This window comes from Triticum urartu, unplaced genomic scaffold (assembly GCF_056163025.1).
Source record: "Triticum urartu cultivar PI428250 unplaced genomic scaffold, HENAU_Tu73 scaffold2, whole genome shotgun sequence".
Taxonomy (NCBI): Eukaryota; Viridiplantae; Streptophyta; class Magnoliopsida; order Poales; family Poaceae; genus Triticum; species Triticum urartu.
Window position 1 is genome coordinate 9,561,579 of NW_028260368.1, and position 16,445 is coordinate 9,578,023.

General features: G+C 35.7%; 2 non-coding genes across 2 annotated transcripts; both read left to right on the forward strand.

Annotated features, from left to right (window-relative positions):
• Positions 1-1,302: 1,302 nt before the first annotated feature.
• TRNAP-UGG (transfer RNA proline (anticodon UGG)) lies at positions 1,303-1,376 on the forward strand. The gene has a single exon. It is a non-coding gene; the product is annotated as a tRNA-Pro (tRNA).
• Positions 1,377-1,515: 139 nt separating this feature from the next.
• TRNAW-CCA (transfer RNA tryptophan (anticodon CCA)) lies at positions 1,516-1,589 on the forward strand. The gene has a single exon. It is a non-coding gene; the product is annotated as a tRNA-Trp (tRNA).
• The last annotated feature ends 14,856 nt before the right edge of the window (positions 1,590-16,445 follow it).

Consider the following 16,445-nt stretch of genomic DNA (forward strand, 5'->3'; position numbering starts at 1 on the left):
GATCCATATCTTATTTGATTCATATTATAGTATATGAATACCCTCTATACATATGAAATAATATCTACCGGAAATCAGATGAGTTGATTTGTATTTTGTATTCTATACTATGTTTTCTTTATATATTAAATATGAAGTTCTTACTCTTTCTGTTGTTTGGAAAGATCAAACACACGATGTTCCTATTTCTTTATTTCGTGATGAGTCGTATGCTTGCGACAATAACGACAAAATTTTTTGAATTCTAATTGTCCGGGTGTATTGTGGCGATTCTTTTGAGTACTATATCTAGAAATCCCCGTCGATTCCTCATTGGCACCTTTTCGAACACAACTGATGCATTCCAAAATAACTCTGATTCTAACATCTTTTCCCTTGGCCATGAACCTCCTTTTCTTTTTGGATTGACTTAACTTAATTCTTCTACTTATTCTTTTATTCTTCTATTTTGAATCCGAAGAAGAAGAATAAAATTCATTAGAATAATTTTTTTTTATTCTTTAATTAAGTAATAAAAAATAGAGAAATAATTAAAGAATACAATCCTTGTCGAATTAGCAAAGATTTTGGTTCGAAATCCTTTCATTTAATTAGCCAGCCCCGCCTTTTCTATGCTCTGATTTCTGAGGCCTTATTTAGCTTGGGTACCCCTTTAAATTGAATTTCTATTTTCAAAAATGGGGTTTACCAAATTTTTAATGACTCTGAGGTTCAACCCAATCCATCTTTTCTTTCTTTTTCCTTCCGATACTAAAAAAAGATTGAAAAGGATCAAATTTTGTCATATCACGAAGAAATCTATCCCTCCCATAGCAATAACTAGAATTAAAAAAAAGGGAATGACAAAGCATCTGGGAATAAACGATTAATTTCTATCAATAAACCTGCTAAAGCACCAAACCATAGAGTACTTAGCACGGGTGCTACAGAGAGATATGTTTTTATATCCCGCATTGAAAATCCTCCTTCCTTGTTGGAATACATATATGATCATAAACTCTTGCCCAAGATTGTTATGCTATATATAAAATGAACCATATCGACGAAATTTTCCTATCCCTAAAAAAGAAAAAGATGACCCCTTCTTCCTATATATTACCAAGGAAAAGTAATCCTTCTTTTATAGGCGAAATTATATTGGATTTTATATGTATATAATTCCTTAATTATATGAGACCAAAAAGAAGAAATGACACGAGGGTTCTATATATAGATAGAGAAAGAAAGAAGAAGAAAATTATGATGTGGAAAAGAAGACAGGAATTGTGTACAATGGCATTGTACAACAATTTAATTTGGAAAAGGGATGTAGCGCAGCTTGGTAGCGCGTTTGTTTTGGGTACAAAATGTCACAGGTTCAAATCCTGTCATCCCTACCTATTACTTCTTTCTTCTTTATAGGCAGTAGCGACGAGATCAATTAAAGTAAAGTGGGTATAACTTGAATTTGTGGAGACTATACGTACGTGAGATACATTAGGAATAGAAAAAGATTTTCTTTTTGAATGAATGAAAGCGCTCTTAGTTCAGTTCGGTAGAACGCGGGTCTCCAAAACCCGATGTCGTAGGTTCAAATCCTACAGAGCGTGATTCCATCTATTTTATGTCGAAGCAGAGTAAAATAACTTAACAAAATTGAATTGTAACTCCAATTTCAATTTGACCTCCTCTCTGGTCTGGAGGAGGTCAATCAAAAAAAAAAAATGACTCAATCAAAGATCCAACTGATCCCCACGCCTGTATTGCAAATACGCAGTCACGAATAATCCCGCTAAAGTAATAGGAATTAGGCCTAAGACGATTCCAAATAGAAAAACTTCAATCATTTCGATTTGTTCGAGGGGATAAAAAAAGAGGTACGATCTATCCCTAAATAGTACTCTAAATTATCCACGAATCTCAATGACCAAGAAAAGAATTCCTAATTAGTCTGGAAAAGAGTCGTAGAATGCCAGGAATCCCAAAGAAAGATTTTTCTTTTCTGAATTATAATTATTCAGTCAATTCAAATAAGGCGTATCTTGTTCAAGCCAATAAATAGAGCTGGGGTTATAGTTAAAGCAGCCAGTAGAAAACCAAAATAACTAGTTAAAGTAAGCATGAAAGAGTTAAATTCCATTTATTTTTTTTTACTACACTACATATGTTGGTAAAGCATTTACCTAAGTTATGGAAAATTCATAATTCATCAGTTATTTTAGATAATACTAAAAAACAAGATAGAGTAAGATACAGAAGTGTAAAAGAAAGTGGATTCATCAGATGATACATGAGTCCCTAATTCCGAATCAAGAGATTTGTTGTGGAATTTGTCAATTGAGTAAAGTAATAATATTAAGAACTAGATCATCTAACCCCATTGAATGAAAAAAAGAAATTCAATTTTCAGGGAAATTTTTGAATAAGAGATAAATAAACAATTGAATTTGAAAAAAAAAACTTCTTTCTATTTTGGATAATTTCTTTTTCAATAGGACCCTCTTTTTGGAGTGAACGATCGAATATTCCCCTATTCCTTCTTATTTTAACTGATTGTATTCCATATGGAATAAGAGGAGAACAAAAGCATTCCACGACCTGCCAAGGGGCTGTTAAAAAAAAAAAAAAAAGAAAGCTCTTCCTTGAATTTACTTTATTTTTATTCCTTTTTCGAACTCCAACCAAAGTAGATTCGAAGACGAGTCACTTCAATTATCCTTTTAAGTTCTATTCTATCTTCTGTCTTTCCCTATTTCATCTCGTAAAGTTCCGCGCTCGCAGTTTGGTCAAGAAAGTTAGACCTAATCCAACAAACAATACAAGGATGAATTACGAATTATGAAAGGATAGATTTCACATATACTTGTCCTTGTATTGTGTCAGTATGAGAATATCCTTCCTAAATTATTTATCCAAACCTATTGATCATTAACTTAGATTTTCCCAAGATTTTGGCTGCTATTCCGAATTACTCTATTATTCCGAAGCCAATGAAAAGTAAGTAGAACCTACAAAAATGGGGTTTTCTATTGATGCCTTGAATAACATATAGCTTACCTATAGACAAAAAAAAAATAAAAAAGTAATTATGTTTCGGAACCAGGCAAAACCAGATTGCTGTGCCATAGGAAGGATAGCTATACTAATTCGGTATACTCAAAATACACCTTTGGTACAAAATTGACAATCTCACAAGGATGAAATATCAGTAATTTTCTATTTACTGGTCGATCCCATCTTTTACGGAATCAATTCCTTTTTTGAATGTACAAAAATTTTGGGAGTTCAGCATGTCTGGAAGCACGGGAGAACGTTCTTTTGCTGATATTATTACCAGTATTCGATACTGGGTTATTCATAGCATTACTATACCTTCCCTATTCATTGCGGGTTGGTTATTTGTCAGTACGGGTTTAGCTTATGACGTGTTTGGAAGTCCTAGGCCAAACGAGTATTTCACGGAAAGCCGACAAGGAATTCCGTTAATAACCGACCGTTTTGATTCTTTAGAACAACTCGATGAATTTAGTAGATCCTTTTAGGAGGCCCTCAATGACCATAGATCGAACCTATCCTATTTTTACAGTGCGATGGCTGGCTATTCACGGACTAGCTGTACCTACTGTTTTTTTCTTGGGATCAATATCAGCAATGCAGTTCATCCAACGATAAAACAAATTCCAACTATAGAACTATGACACAATCAAACCCGAATGAACAAAATGTTGAATTGAATCGTACCAGTCTATACTGGGGTTTATTACTCATTTTTGTACTTGCTGTTTTATTTTCCAATTACTTCTTCAATTGAGAGAAAGAAAGAGACTAATAAGAATTCTCTTATCCCATTTGGAAGGATACCATCCTTATAACTACCCATGACTGTTTTTGTCTCTAGCATGACCAATTGATAAAATGTGGAGGAAAGTAGGGGAAATGGCCGATACTACTGGAAGAATTCCTCTTTGGCTGATAGGTACTGTAGCTGGTATTGCTGTGATTGGTTTAGTAGGTGTTTTCTTTTATGGTTCATATTCTGGATTGGGTTCATCTCTATAGTAATCGGAGGGACCAGATTGTAAACATGAAAAAGTAGGAGCTTAGCGGGTCCTTACCCCCCTTTATCTGATTAGAGCGGAAAGGACCCGCGGAATTTTTATTTTACTCTTATAACGCGAATTGAATCTATTCGATTCACTCTTATGAAGCAACAAGAAAAAGAGATCACTCGAGGATCCAATATCTTATTCCACGAAGGAAGTATCCTGAAAATCCTTGATTTAGTTTCGAGTAATAAACTAATAAAACCTTAATCAAAACTATTCAACTAGCCTAAAAATAAAAAAACCTTCAATGGAAGAGTTTACTTTTTTTTTGCAAAATTTCTGTAAATTTGAAGTTGAACTTAATTAAACAAGCCAAGCAATTTGCTCACAATCACAAGAAATTTTTCCCCCGCCATATTTTCTTCCCCTCTGTTTGTCCACTACCTCGGCTAAACCTAAGCAAAAGAAAAAGAGGTCCAAGAGACAGACCCGAATAAAGAAGAAATAGTAATCTTTGACGAATTAGGAAGAAAAAGGATTCTTATTTTGATACAAGAAGAATCGGCACAAGAAAAAGGCTTTTTCTTGTGCCGAATAGACGATTAAGAAGACCTGCAATCCCTCCGAAAAAGAAGAAATTTTAATTTGATTGTTCTCGCCTTTGCCTTGGATTCTCTTCTTTTGCATGGGATATAAATAAGGAATTCCAGACATCTCATAAACAAAAAGCAGTCTAAACAAAAAAAGGATTTCCAAAATAGATCATAGATAATTCTAGCAATTGCCAATAAATCGAGGCTTTTTACCAACTTGATGGTAAGAAATCCCGGGACCTAGAAATTCATTTCGTACAATTGAACCTTTTCAAACTGTTTCTTTTTGAGAACCAAAAAAACTTGTGCCAAAATAACGGATGCGAAGAAGAACAAAAGGCCTTGGACACGTAATGGATCCTGAAGCACGATTTCTGCGTCCCCCTGACCAAAACCTCCCACATTAGGATTGCTTGTTAATGGTTGATCAAGCTTGATGGATTCCCCCTCTGAAACAAGAAGTTCTGGTCCGGGAGGTATAATATCAATCACTTGGCGTCCATCTGATGCATCAACTATGGATATTTCATACCCCCCCTTTTCTTTACGTAGTATTTTTCTTACTATACCTGTTGACGTAGCATTATAGACTGTATTGTTACTCTTGCTACCATCAGGATAGATCTGTCCTCTTCCTCGGTTTCCCCCTACATATATGGGATATTTTAAGAAATGAGCATCTTTCTTCGTAGCAGGATCAGGGGAAAGAATGGGAAAGACAATTTCACTATATTTCTTACCGGGAACAGGGCCTATCACAAGAATGTTTTTTTTATCGGGACGATAACTCTGAAAAGCAAGATTTCCTATCTTTTCTTTTAACTCAGGGGAAATACGATCGGGCGGCGCTAATTCGAATCCCTCGGGCAAAATAAGAACAGCACCTACATTCAACCCTCCCTTTTTTCCATTAGCAAGAACTTGTTTCAATTGCATATCATAAGGAATTCGAAGAACTGCTTCAAATACAGTATCGGGAAGCACAGCTTGGGGAACTTCAATATCGACGGGCTTGCTAGCTAAATGGCAATTGGCACATACAATTCGTCCAGTTGCTTCTCGTGGGTTTTCATAACCCTGCTGCGCAAAAATGGGATATGCATTTGAAATAGATGTCCGAGTTATTACGTATATCATGATCGATACAGAAATCGATCGAGTTATCTGTTCCTTTACCCAAGAAAAAGTATTTCTATTTTCCATGTCCAATCGCAGATCCCAGAATTTCTACAATAAATTAGATAGGTAGCTAAGCTAATCTAGTTCCCTATACACGAATCTGTTGTCATTCTACTGCAACAGTTGTACTGCAATGATGAATACCTTAAAGTAGGTATAAATAGAAAGAATTTTGCTAAAATGGAAAAGGGCTTTCTTTCTAAAAAAAGATGCTTGCTAATTTGATTAATATTAATATCGGGAGATCAAATGAATTTATGCTTCACTAATTGAATGATAAATGACTACAAGCGAAGGAGATAGACGATTTAAACAAAAAAAGACCCAAAATTTCAAACATGTATCTAGAATTACTGGAAAACTACAAACAAAAATAGTGAAAATAAGCTCGTTAGGAGCCCATCCAAAATCGTTGTAGACCCAACGAATTACTAGTTCCCAACCACGGGTGGAGTGAAATCCAACAAAAAAATCAGTAACTAAAAGAATAAAAAAAGCTTTTATTGAGTCATTTAAATTATAGAAGAATTCCTGAACCCAAGAATTCAAAATGACAAGTTCCTCTTTACCCAGAAAAAAAGAACCACTTAGAATAGCCAAACAGATTATATTTGTCGAGAAATGCAAAATGGTATGGAGATGATCCTCATTATTTATTTTGACCCATTGTATTATTTCCTTGTGTATTCCTGTAGGAGGTTTTTGTACATGTGTCTTTAGTTTCCCTTTTATCATCTCGTCCAAGAGAGAAAGTTCTTCTAATTCTATGAATCTTTCTAGAATCCTTTTCTCTTGAATATCAGTTAAGAGAGTTTCGGATTGCCTGGTATTCCACCAATTCTTAATCCAAAGTTCCAGACATTTGTTAAATGAGGAAGAGACCCCCCAAGGCAAAAGTACGATAAATACAAGATATAGTAAAGAAGGCAATGCTTTCTTTTTTTTCATTTTTGATCTGTAAATGGAGTTGTTAATGAATATGCTTCATTCGCTGACTCTATTCCATTCCCTGACTCTATATGATGATATTTCTATTTCATGATATTTCTATTTCTTTGAAGCAAAAACTCTATAGGTTTGATACCCTGTATCTATTCTTCTTTTTTGTATATTAGTTATTAGTGGAATTTCAGTGCATTGGGTTCTTTCTTAGATCTAGATGGAATGAAATAGTGAAATAGAATAAAAAAAAAGCCCTTTCGGATGAAAAAGGAAGAATAGTATGCGATATATCTAACTTGGATAAAAAAAAATTAAAAGCAAATTTCTCTTATCCTCGTTTGTTCCTTCCTTTAGATAAATACTTAAAAATCCCCTTACAATAACAAATCCAATTTAGAAGGGACTTCCTCCCTGTGTTGAGAAAACTTTTCTTCTTCCAATTCTTCTTTTCTTCATTCAACTCAGTTCAAAAAAGATACCTCAAAATACTTCAATTGGTACGCGCAAGAAATAGGCCAATTCGGCAGCTTTTTGTTCAATTTCTCGTGGAGTAAAAAATTTATCATCAGTACGAGTCAAGGGAATGATCCCCTGGCCCCGGATTTCCATATAAAGAATACGACGAGGATAAAGACCCTCTTTAACCTGAATTCTAATTGATTGGATATCCCGCATAAGGAATCGAAGGAAGACGCGACGTTTTATTCCAGGGAATCCCCAACGAAAAATGCACACTATTCCCTCTTTTCTATCGAATCGGTCATAACCACTACCTACATTCCACAAAATAGTACACCACAAGTAGGAGCTAATGAATAGGCCTGCGATTCCGTAGAAAGACATCACGACCCCCTGCGGAAAAAAAAGAATTTCTTGAGATGGAAGTATAGATATAATATTCTTACCAAGATAACTGGAAATCCCAACCGATAAGAATCCTAGTGAACCTAGAAAAAGAATACAGGCCCAGAAAAAATTACCCCTTTTTCGAGAACCTTTTAGAAGTTCTACCCATATGTGTTCTGATCGCCAATTCATATTAGATATACTAAATCCAGCAGCGGTCGATTGAAATTGAGAGAATAAGCTAAATAATTTTGACTTTACTTTTTTTGATTCTGAAATCGCCTTCAGCAACTAGTACTCCTGTGAAATAATAGGTTAGATACATTGACTTTCTATTCAAAAAATATTCGTTGATTCAATTAAAATAAATAAAATAAAACTCGCTATACCTGGCTCTGCATATTCATGCATTTATGCTCGTAGCCTATATCCGCATCCATAACCGTTTTTCATTTGTGTGTAGAAAGTGTGTGTAGAAAAAGCCACATACCCTACCATATTATATTACTTACACTAAAAAATACTAGACAATCTTATTTTTTTGCACATAAAGAAATAAAGAAGTCATTGCAATTGCCGGAAATACTAAGCCTACTAAAGGCACGAAAATAGAAGGTAAGTTTAAATCCGTCATGGAATAGGTGTCTCAATTCAAATTTACTATTTCTATCTAGTCGAAAAATATCTTAAGATTCTTATGATATAATTAAGTATATCTATTATAAGGAATATTGACTATTGTATTGTATTTTTTATTTTTAGTTTGAAAAATATTCTGTAAAAAAAATGAAAGGATAATAAGAAAATTCCAAAAAAGGAGAACTAATTAAAAAGATTTTATTTTGATTTTCCCATCCTCATGGCCTTTCTATCTTTCTAATCTAATTTGAAATTGGATTCAAAAGAAAGCGGTTAGAATTTACTTCCTGCATACATACTTCTCTAGAAGCGCATACAATAATGCGTGGTAAAGGCGGAAAAATAGTATATTCAATCAAAATCAAAGGGCAAATTATCTTACCTACTATAGATCCCCTACTACCCTCTTAGACTTTAAAAGGCGATATACCACCCAAAGAAAGGGTATGAAAATGCCGGGTGGAGTTAGCTTTTCGACGAAGACCTGTCCCGTGCAGCGAAGCCCTGTTAGTAAGACCCCCCGCAATAATGGATTATAGAAGAATATTATTCCAAATACTCCTCTGGACGCATATAGTAGCATTGCGATTCCGAATCTTTTTTATTTATGAATATGAACAGAAAAAATTCATTGTATCGTTGGGTCGGAGCGGAGGTTTGGTCCAGAAAAATTAGAAACAAAACGTCTACTCTACCGCATTGAAGTCTATAGCGCTGTATTTCCACGAAAGTATAATTCTTACCATCAGGATACGATCCTTTCTTTTGAACTAAACGTCTCTACGATGGGTCCAGGTTCTATGTCCAATCCCAAATCAAGGATTTCTCGCTCTTGATCGGAGTCATAAACTAAAAAAAAACTACCTTTTTATCCTTTTTCTCAAGGTTATAGAAAACTTCCTTATCTAGTTCTAGCATTTTGAAAAAAAAAAAATGCTTCTTTTTTTACACACAGTTCGAGTCACTTGTTGACTCACGATTACGCCTGTTAAAAGTTTCAAACGTCCTCTTTTTTGAAATTGAAAGAGAGTCCTATAAAAAGGTCTAACTTCCAAACTATGTCTTTTTTCATTCATTCTCCTTTAGTTTTTTTCTCTATCTAGAAGTGGAATAGAATAACCCGGTTGAAGGGTAATGATCATACGTCTGTAATGCATTGTATGGCCCAGAATAGGTCCTATTCTTCTACCTTTTCCAGGTAGTCGATGGCTATTCACAGCTACCACCTTAACACCAAAGAAGAGTTCGACCCAATGCTTTATTTCTGTCTTAGTGAATCCCGATTCGACATTAAAAGTATATTGATTCTTTCCCAATAAACGAAGACTTTTTTCTGTAAATACTGCGTATTTGATTCCATTATCATTATCATATGATAATACTATATTTTATTATTTTATTATTTTATTTGTATTTCTTTATTGTATTATACCTTAATATATATATTCTAGATATATAGAATAGACGAATCTCAATTTGTCAAGTCTCATGATCATATCATGATCTATTTTTATTCGGCTCAATCTTTTTTTTCTAAAAAAGATTGAGCCGAGTTTAATTGCAATCAATTAGAAGAATAAAGAAGAATTACTGCATTTCATAACTGATTTTTTTCTCTTTTTATTTCGTTTCTTTTTTATTTATACCTTCTTTATCTTTAGTTTTATCTAGTTAATCAATAGTATCTACCGGCTCGAACTCGAATTTGATCGCCTTCCATACTTCACAAGCTGCGGCTAGTTCAGGACTCCATTTGCAAGCTGCTCGGATAATTTCATTACCTTCGCGAGCAAGATCGCGCCCTTCGTTACGAGCTTGTACACAGGCTTCTAAAGCCACTCGATTAGCTGCTGCACCAGGTGCATTTCCCCAAGGATGTCCTAAAGTTCCTCCACCAAATTGTAATACAGAATCGTCCCCAAAGATTTCGGTCAGAGCTGGCATATGCCAAACATGAATACCACCTGAAGCTACCGGTATAACACCTGGCATGGATACCCAGTCCTGAGTGAAAAAGATACCGCGAGCACGATCTTTTTCAATAAAATCATCGCGCAATAAATCAACAAAACCTAAAGTCATTTCGCGTTCCCCTTCTAACTTACCTACTACTGTACCGGAGTGGATATGATCTCCCCCAGACATACGCAATGCTTTAGCTAATACACGGAAATGCATACCATGATTTTTCTGTCTATCAATAACTGCATGCATTGCACGGTGAATGTGAAGAAGTAGGCCATTGTCGCGGCAATAATGAGCCAAAGTAGTATTTGCGGTGAATCCCCCAGTTAAGTAGTCATGCATTACAATAGGAACCCCTAATTCTCTTGCAAATACAGCTCTCTTAATCATTTCTTCACATGTACCCGCAGTCGCATTCAAGTAATGCCCCTTGATTTCACCGGTTTCGGCCTGTGATTTATAAATAGCTTCGGCACAAAAGACAAAACGGTCTCTCCAGCGCATAAATGGTTGTGAGTTTACGTTTTCATCATCTTTGGTAAAATCAAGTCCACCACGTAGACACTCATAACACGCTCTACCATAATTTTTTGCGGATAATCCCAATTTTGGTTTAATAGTACATCCCAATAAAGGACGACCGTACTTGTTCAACTTATCTCTTTCAACTTGGATACCATGAGGCGGGCCTTGGAAAGTTTTTGAATAAGTAGGGGGAATTCGTAGATCCTCCAAACGTAGAGCACGTAGGGCTTTGAAACCAAATACGTTACCTACAATGGAAGTAAACATGTTAGTAACGGAACCCTCTTCAAATAGGTCTAATGGATAAGCTACATAACAGATCCATTGGTTGTCTTCCCCAGCAACAGGCTCGATGTGATAGCATCGTCCTTTGTAACGATCAAGACTGGTAAGTCCATCAGTCCAAACAGTTGTCCATGTACCAGTAGAAGATTCGGCAGCTACTGCAGCCCCTGCTTCTTCGGGCGGAACCCCAGGCTGAGGACTTACTCGGAATGCTGCCAAGATATCAGTATCCTTAGTTTCATACTCTGGGGTGTAGTAAGTCAATTTATAATCTTTAACACCAGCTTGAAATCCAACACCTGCTTTAGTTTCTGTTTGTGGTGACATAAGTCCCTCCCTATAACTCTTGAATTAAGAATTCTCACAATAACAGGGTCTACTCGATGTTAATTAGGCGTAAATGAAACTTTAGCAAAAATCTCGTAAAACAAAAAGGATATTCAATTAATATAATATCAACTCATTAAAGAAAATTGAGGGCATGCTTAGGTTAATGAATATGTTTCATTCATATATAATGCGTACACCCTGTGTATGTTCTATCCTATAGGAATTCCAATATAGGAATTCGATAGGAATTGAGTTGTTGTTATGGTAAGTTAACACGGTTCGTTATTAAACCATGGATTTGATTTACCAAATCCATAATTATTGTATACTCTTTGATAGATATAGCGCAACCCAAATTAATTCCTAATCCTTATTTTACAAGTTCTTAATAGTTCTCTTTTCTTATTTTGAATGCAAATACCTAACTAAATACTAATAAAATTCTTTGTTGACAGCAATCTATGCTTCACAGTAGTATATATTTTGTATATCGAAGTCCTAGATAGGAAAGTAGAGTAGGCACAGATCCTCCACAAAAGGCAAAATGTATATGAAAAAAAAGATTGATTGAACTTTCCAATGGACTCATTCCATGAGTAAACGATTGAATGGGATTCGCTTGGGCAACGAAATCAAGTCCTGGTCCCCTTTTCTCTCTTATTGAATTAACTAATTCATTTCCTTTTTACTTTTGGATTTTTTTTGATTTGATTTGGCATTATTCAACAATAAAAAAAGAAAAATTTCGACAAATTCCTTTTTTTTAATTATGTGATAATTATGAGAACCAATCCTACTACTTCTCCTCCCGGGGTTTCCACAATTGAAGAAAAAAGTACAGGTCGTATCGATCAAATTATTGGACCCGTGCTGGATGTCACTTTTCCCCCAGGCAAGTTACCTTATATTTATAACGCTTTGGTAGTCCAGAGTAGAGACACTGCCGATAAGCAAATTAATGTGACTTGTGAGGTACAACAATTATTAGGAAATAATCGAGTTAGAGCTGTAGCTATGAGTGCTACGGACGGGTTGATGAGAGGAATGGAAGTGATTGACACGGGAGCTCCTCTCAGTGTTCCGGTCGGTGGAGCTACTCTCGGACGAATTTTCAACGTTCTTGGGGAGCCTGTTGACAATTTGGGTCCTGTAGATAGTAGTGCAACGTTCCCTATTCATAGATCTGCGCCTGCCTTTATCGAGTTAGATACGAAATTATCCATCTTTGAAACAGGTATTAAGGTCGTCGATCTTTTAGCTCCTTATCGACGTGGAGGAAAAATAGGACTATTTGGGGGGGCTGGAGTAGGTAAAACAGTACTGATCATGGAATTAATCAATAACATTGCTAAAGCTCATGGGGGCGTATCCGTATTCGGTGGAGTAGGGGAACGGACTCGTGAAGGAAATGATCTTTATATGGAAATGAAGGAATCCGGAGTAATTAATGAAAAAAATATTGAGGAATCAAAGGTAGCTCTAGTCTATGGCCAAATGAATGAACCACCGGGAGCTCGTATGAGAGTTGGTTTAACTGCCCTAACTATGGCGGAATATTTCCGAGATGTTAATAAGCAAGACGTGCTTTTATTTATCGATAATATCTTTCGTTTTGTTCAAGCAGGATCAGAGGTATCCGCTTTATTAGGGAGAATGCCCTCCGCAGTGGGTTATCAACCTACTCTTAGTACAGAAATGGGTTCTTTGCAAGAAAGAATTGCTTCTACTAAAAAGGGATCTATAACTTCGATTCAAGCAGTTTATGTACCTGCAGACGATTTGACCGACCCTGCCCCTGCCACAACATTTGCACATTTGGATGCTACTACCGTACTTTCCAGAGGATTAGCTTCCAAGGGTATTTATCCAGCAGTAGATCCTTTAGATTCAACCTCGACTATGTTACAGCCTCGGATCGTTGGCAACGAACATTATGAAACTGCGCAAAGAGTTAAGGAAACTTTACAACGTTACAAAGAACTTCAGGACATTATCGCAATTCTTGGCTTGGATGAATTATCGGAAGAGGATCGTTTAACTGTAGCAAGAGCAAGAAAAATTGAGCGTTTCTTATCACAACCGTTCTTTGTGGCAGAAGTTTTTACTGGTTCTCCAGGAAAGTATGTTGCTCTTGCGGAAACTATTAGGGGATTTCAACTAATCCTTTCCGGAGAATTAGACGGCCTACCTGAACAGGCTTTTTATTTGGTGGGTAACATCGATGAAGCTAGCACGAAAGCTATAACCTTAGAAGAGGAGAACAAATCGAAGAAATGAAATTAAATCTTTATGTACTGACTCCTAAGCGAATTATTTGGGATTGTGAAGTGAAAGAAATCATTTTATCCACTAATAGTGGCCAAATTGGCGTATTACCAAACCACGCCCCCATTAACACAGCAGTAGATATGGGTCCTTTGAGAATACGCCTCCTCAACGACCAATGGTTAACAGCGATTCTGTGGAGCGGTTTTGCGAGAATAGTTAATAATGAGATCATCATTTTAGGAAATGATGCGGAACTGGGTAGTGATATTGATCCGGAAGAAGCTCAAAAGGCACTTGAAATAGCCGAAGCTAACTTGAGTAAAGCTGAGGGTACGAAAGATTTGGTTGAAGCGAAGCTCGCTCTCAGACGAGCTAGGATACGAATCGAGGCTGTCAATTGGATTCCCCCATCCAATTGAAGACAATCCAGTGGTTTATAGTTGATACAAAGAAAAAGGGAAGAGGGGTAGAAAAAGTTATTAGATAGCGAAGCGAAGTAAGTCCAATGCTATCTAGTAATTTTTCTACCTACTTACCTACTATTGGATTTGAACCAATGACTCCCGCCGTATGAAAGCAATACTCTAACCACTGAGTTAAGTAGGCAATTTATCACCACAAAGGAAGACCCATTACTTCGATCGATTATATATTGAATCCCTTTTCTAAGCAATACCGCTCTGTTATTGGTCTGTTATATACTAAATACTAAACTAAATACTAAACAGATACAGATCAAAGGGGTATCCTCTGGCATTAGAAAATATTCATCTTGACAAGAAATTATCTATATGTTAAGATATCTCTGATAAGGGCTATAGCTCAGTTCGGTAGAGCAACTCGTTTACACGTGCGCCAATGCTTTTCAAAGGAGCTTATTATGCAATGAACATAATCGATCTTATTGCAAAATCAATGTCTTACTTCATAGATTCGAGAGAATAGGAGAACAGTAGCCTGACAAACAGTCGGTTCAGTCCGATTCAGGTGCCAATTCAGGTGCCTAATCAAATAGAACCCTTATGGATTTGCTAGTTGATAAGGTAAATATCCAGCCCACTAAATGCTAGGCGTAATGAGGATAAGGGCCTCCAAAAAACTTCTTTTCGTTCTATGAACTTTAAGGTGTATGAAGTCTCATAGTTAACTCTTGCAGTGGAACGATAGAGACTCCATTTCACTTAGGTTGATTTAATTTAGACCGGAGGCAGACCTAAGTCAAGGTAATCCTCCTTTGAAACACTTTGGTATTGCTCCTAGATAGATCATAATACAAAAAATCAATCAGAGCACAGGGAGCCATCTCATTATCTTTCCGTAAAGAAAAACTATGGTGGACTAACTGATCTTTAAATCAGTTTATGAAAGAGCCCAATGCAAAAAAATGCATGTTGGGTCTTTGAAACAGTTCAAATCATTTCGATAATAATCCGTTTGATCTGTTTTACCGAGAAGGTCTACGGTTCGAATCCGTATAGCCCTAATATGCCCTTTTTTAGATTTTAGGATCTCTATCCTATGTTTTCTTTAGTTTAGTATAGTTTTCATTTTCTCATTAGTATTTGTTTATAGACTGGATAGGCGCCTGCGACATAGAATAGAGATAAAAGCATTACCAAAGGCTCATTCATCGAAAATCAAAATCATACAGACAGGAAAAGAAAAACGAATTTCTATCAAATCAATAGAAGAAAGGATCCTTTCCCTGATTTGAATCCCGTCCTCCTTCAAATAGGATATCTCTAGACTTCCCTATAATAACTGCAATGATTTTATCCATTTTGCGAATTCCTACTTTGTTTTAAGTATATTTATTACTTTGTTTATAGATACATTATGTAAATTGATCAACTTTAAATAGAAAAAATAAAGTAAAGAGTAAATAAGAAAACAGAATATTCTGTCTCATAGTTCTGAAATAGAGTTCTTTATTTTTATTTTATAGTATTACTTCTCATTAATTATACTGCATAGATTAGTCCTACTATCTTAATTAGGTTCTAATTTAGTAGTATTCTCATTTTTATTTAATAGTCTCTTATTATTTTATTATTAAATATTAAATAAAGGATAGAGCTATTCTTTTTTCTAGAGATTCTAGAGAAAGCGAGACAAAGTGAAACGAGAAAGTTTTCTTTATATAAGAATTAGATCTACATACACCATATCTAAATAGAATGGAAATCCAAAAGAAAGGGAGTTGGGATTCCATTGGATGAATCTTTAAAGAAGATGCAGCACAGAGGAAACAAAGGCTAAACTTAAACTAAGCGCTTTTGTTTGAACAAAAAAGATTCTTGTTTCACCGAGGAAAAGAGAGAAGTTCTGGATAAATTGACAATGCTGAATTGAATTGACTAATTTAAGTTCCGCCTATTCCACATTAATGGGAGTACATTATGTTTCTGCTTCACGAATATGATATTTTTTGGACATTTCTAATAATAGCAAGCCTTATTCCTATTTTGGCATTTTCGATTTCAGGACTTTTAGCCCCGGTTAGTGAAGGACCAGAGAAGCTTTCTAGTTATGAATCGGGTATAGAACCCATGGGAGGGGCTTGGGTACAATTCCGAATACGCTATTATATGTTTGCGCTCGTTTTTGTTGTTTTTGATGTGGAAACCGTCTTTCTATACCCTTGGGCAATGAGTTTCGACGTATTGGGTGTATCCGTTTTTATCGAAGCTTTGATTTTCGTGCTTATCTTAGTTGTTGGTTTAGTTTATGCATGGCGAAAAGGAGCCTTGGAATGGTCTTAACTGAATATTTAGACAAAAAAAAAGAAGGAAAAGATTCTATTGAGACAGTTATGAATTTGATTGAGTTTCCCTTACTTGACCAAACA